This window comes from Nicotiana attenuata, unplaced genomic scaffold, assembly GCF_001879085.1.
Source record: "Nicotiana attenuata strain UT unplaced genomic scaffold, NIATTr2, whole genome shotgun sequence".
Classification (NCBI taxonomy): Eukaryota; Viridiplantae; Streptophyta; class Magnoliopsida; order Solanales; family Solanaceae; genus Nicotiana; species Nicotiana attenuata.
In genome coordinates, this window is record NW_017670540.1 from 338,941 (window position 1) to 344,130 (window position 5,190).

The window sequence follows — 5,190 nt, forward strand, 5'->3', positions numbered from 1 at the left end:
TGTTGAAAAGTCCCGACTCCCAGCCCTTTTGATCAGCTGCAGATGTCGCAATTGTGACATGGTTTCGCAATTGCGAACCCTCGCAATTGTGAAATATTCCACTCAAATGCTGCCACTGACAGTCCTAAGAGGAGGTCTCAAATGCGACACTAGCGTTGCATTCCGAAGCCTATCTCCATTGCAAACGCGACTATTTTGTCGTAAATGCGAACTACCCATCTTCCGGAGCTACTTCACAATTGCGAGTCAGGTATCACAATTGTGATAACTGAGGTGCCCCTGCAAAGATCACAATTGCAAACCTGGTTTTCGCAAATACGACAATAAAGGCATCAACATATCAGATCCTGTTTTACAGTCCAAAACATTCCGAACATGTCCGAAACTCATCCGAGCCCTCGAGGCTCCAAACCAAACATTCACACAAGTCTAATAAGATCATACGAACTCTCTCGCGCGATCAAAACACAAAAATAATACTAGAACTGCGAATCAAACACTAAAACACATTAATTTCAAAGTAAATTTCAAGAACTTCTAGAATTGCAACTAAGCATCTGAATCCTCTCAATTCAACTCCAAATTATACCAAATTTTGGAAATGTTCTAAATATCATAGTGGACCTATTCCAAGTCCCAAAATCAAATTCCGAGCTCAATAGCTAAAAGTCAACCTACGATCAAACTTTTCAATTTCAAATTGCCAAATTTCGGCAAAATAACACAAATAACCCTGCGGACTTTCGAATTCAATTTACGGGATATGCACAAGTCCAAACCCATGATACGAAGCTATCGGATCCATCAAAATACCATTCCGAAATCTTTTTGACAAAAGTCAAAGTTTGGTCAACATTTCTAATTTAAGCTTTTAAGCCAAAAATCAAAGGGTCCAAATCAACTTGAAATCTTTCCGGAACAAAAATAATCAACCTCATAAGTCATAAAACCAGAAACACACATTTGTGAAATATAAAAAGGAGAACAGAGTGGAATTACACAAAATGACCGTTCGGGTCGTTACAAAGCAGCATGAAGTGATTAAATATTTCAAGTTCCTTAACCTTTGGATGCAACAATCAAATTTTTTGGAGGTCGTCCAGAGCAATTGGAATAAATAGGTTACAGATGATTCCATGTGGTTATTGAAATTCAAACTACAATCACTAAGTAAAAGACTAGGCCAATGGTCTAGGGAAAGCCTAGGGGACATCTACAATCAGTTCATCAATAATTGGGAAGCGAAATTGCAACAACTTGAAGAACTTAACCTCCATATGAACACTGAATAATGCAGAGAGGAGTTAAACAAAGCTCATGCAGAGTATGTCAAATGTCTTGGAGTGCAGGAAAGCGTATTAAGGCAAAAATCCCAGATAAAGTTGTTTCAAGAAGGAGATTATAACACTAGATATTTTCATAATGTTCTTGGAGAGAGACGAAGATTGTTCCTGCACAGAATTAAAAATACAAGAACATGTGGGTCGAAGGGGACGAAAAGATTGGAAAGCTAGCTATAAAATATTTTAAAAGCGTGTTTAACATGGAGGATCCAGTCAAGAATAATCAATTTCTAGAATACATTCCTACATGTGTGTCGGCAGAGGAGAATGAATCCCTGATTGCTATTTTATCAATGAGTGAAGTCAAAGATCATATTCTCAATTTGAGTGCCAGCAGTGCAGCTAGTCCGGATGGCTTCAATAGTGTTTTATTTTAGAGTTGCTGGGAGATAATCAAAGATGACATTATGGCCTTTGTATAGGAAGTCTTTAACAAAAAAAATCTCACTAAGTTCGACTCTTATTCATGCCTGGTTCTTATACCAAATGTAACAACCCGATCGATCGCTTTGCTTTCTAGAATTCTGTTCCCCTAATTAAGACTTCCCATGCTTGCTTTTACTGATTTATGACTTGTGGGGATGGTTGTCGGGATTGGGAAGAGTTTGGATTGAAATAGGAACAATTGGTTCCTTAAGGTTGGCCTAAAAAGCCAAGTTTGACTTCGGTCAACATTTCGAGTAAACGACCTCTGAATCGAGGATTGACGATTCCAATAGGTTTGTATGATGATTTTGGACTTGGGCATATGTCCGGATTGGGTTTTGGATGACCCGGGATTGTTTTGGCACCTAATAGTGAAAGTTGGTTCTTGAAGGTTTTTAGAAGTTCTTTAAATTTGGTTTGGGGTGTGTTTTGGTGATATCGAGGTCCAAATGGAATTTCGAGACCGAGAATAGTTCTATAATGTCATTTAAGACTTACACACAAAATTTGGTGTCATTCGGAGGAGTATTAGTACCTTTCGGCGCATTAGAAGTAAATTGAAGAACTTGAAGTTCTTAAGTTTGATTCAATTGGTTTTAGGGTGTGATTCTTAGTTTTGATGTTGTTTTATGCGTCCCAAGTTTTCGAGCAAGTCCTTTTTATGATTCCGAACTTGTTGGTACATTCGGGCGGGGCCCCGGAGGCCCCAAACGTCAATCGGACAAGGCCCGGACCAAGTTGAAAGTTTGGAGCAAGAGCTAAAGCTCCAGCTTTTGTCATAACCGCACCTGTGGTTGGTCAACCGCAGGTGCGAGCTCGTAGGTGCGGGCCAAGCACCGCAGAAGCGGCCAAGGAAGGGCAGCCCAGGTTCCGCAGATGCGGTTCCCTATCTGCAGAAGCGGGACCGTAGGAGTGGGAGCCCGTCCGTGAAAGCGACCCCAAGCCGGACCAGTCAATTCCGCAGAAGTGTGACCACAGATGCGGTCAAAGAACTGCAGGTGCAAAAATCGCTGGGGCGGTGCACTTCATTTAGTACGGGACTTAGGCATTTTTGACTCATTTCTATCCAGTGTTGCGCGATTTTTTGAGCTTCTTGAGATGGATTTTCATCTAGCTTTTGGAGGTAAGTAATTTCTACCTATTGTGAGTTCAATACATAGATTTTGGGTGGATATCAACAGGAAAATTGGTAGAAATCATGGGATAGATGAAATACCTAGGGTTTGACAAGAATGAGATTTTTACCATGAAATTGACCATGAAACTTAGTAATAATCACATATTTATGTTCCTTAGTATATGGGTAACAACTTCCTTCAAAAATTTCCGGAATCCGGGCATGTGGCCCCGGGGGTGAGTTTTAGGAATCTTGCATTTGGGGTTGGGCAATCACTTTAATAGTTAGAATATGAACTTTTGAACCTATAATGATTAGTTTTTACTCTATTTGAATAGTTTTTGATTGTTCGACTCCGATTTGAGGGTTGAGCGCATTCTTGAGTTTGGAAGTCAGCTTTGAAGCGAGTTAAGTCTCTTTTCTAACCTTGTAAGAGGAAAATTTCCCCATAGGTGAAACTAAATTAATATATGATTATTTGTGGGGGCTACGTACGCAAGAAGTGACCAGAGTGCATACGTAGCTACTATTCTTGTTATGTCCGGGTAGTTCTAGGCTTACACCATGCTTTGTGGGTAACGTTATCTGAATATATTTGTTGAATTGCATTAAATGGAACTAAGTTGAGAATTTCAAGATTTCAAATGTTTCAAGTAAATTATTTGTTTGAAAGGAATTGAGAAAAATTACGTTTTATTTATATTTAACCGCGTCGCAAGTATATTCCGCGAGCGGGGTGACTCTTTCCACTACTCTCATGGGAGCGGGCCGTTCGCCTCGGCAAGTAAATAGATGCATCTATGGTTCGCGTTGTTCGACCCTCGGCAGTGCACAGTTTACATTTATGTTGGACCGGGTCGAACGTTCTCGGTGGTACTTGTGTGTGATAATAGAATTGGAGCTCTTTATAATTTGTATAATTTGTTGCTTGAAAGGTCACTTGTTTTAAATGAAGAACGTGCCTTGGATTCTTAAATATGATGGAAGGATTTTCCAGTTATTATTCTTGTTCTGAGCGTATTGTTATCTACATACATTATCATTTAAATCTGGAACTTCATATTATTATATTGTTGGCCCTAGTAAGTGTCGAAGTCGACCCCTCGTCACTACTTCTTCGATGTCAGACTATATATTTACTGGGTACATATTTTTATGTACTCACGCTACACTTTTGTACTTGATTGTACACAATTTGAGGCATGAGCATCTAGCAACCAGTCCGGCGCGTAGACTTGACTCCCTAGCTTGAGACTTCCCGGTGGGCTGCCCTTTTGAGCCTTTCTGCAGCAGCTGGAGTCTTTCTTATGTCATTATTTTTCTATCTATTTCTTTTCAGATAGTAGGCTAGCATGGTTTTGTATATTCTACTAGATTGCCCACATACTTGTGACACCAGGTCTTGGCACACACACTAGTAGACTTGTGAATTTGGTTTACTTACATGATTACGATTAGTATTTATTGCTTCCATTTATTAATGTTAAAGTTTCAAACTCCTAAATTTTTATCAAATAAGGAGAAACTATCACTTACTAATTTATTACGGGAATTCACTAGTTGATCAATGTTGGCTTGCCTATCAACGGTGTTGGGCGCCATCACGGTCTATAATGGAATTTGTGTCAGAGCACTAGGTTCACGTAGGTCTCACAAGTTATGGGCAGACCTGGTAGAGTCTTGCAGATCGATACGAAGACGTCTGTACTTATCTTTGAGAGGCTATAGGGTGTTAGGAAACTACTCTTTATTCATCTCCTATCGTGCAGTTGATGGTATACTAAATTTCCTTCTTCTATTCCCTCACAGATTGTGAGGAAGCGTACGACGGACATTCCAGACCCGGGAGGAGCTGGTCCCCCTGTTGCTAAAGGCTGAGGCTGAGGCCGGGGGAGGGCACCGGCCTGAGGTAGGGGACGAGGGCGTCCTAGAGCTGCCCCACTAGCACCACCAGCGGATCCAGTGGAGGATCCCGTCATCGAGGAGCAGGGCGAGGTTCCTGTTCCAGAACCAGCCCCGGTAGATTTCATGACGGGGCCGGGCTTTTAGGAGGTCATGGGTCGTATGTTGTGGTTCATGGACACTATGACTCTAGCTGGTTTATTTACAGCAGACCCTGGCACATCTCAGACAGGAGTGGGAGCACAGACCCCTACTTCCCAGGCCCCTGGGCACGCAGCTGGAGTATATTAAACTTCGGGTACACTACCCGTGGGCGGGGCCCAGCCAGTTACCGCAATAGCACCTGAGCCTAGACCAGCTAGCGACGGTGATCCATAGAAGCTACTGGACTGGACTAGGCTA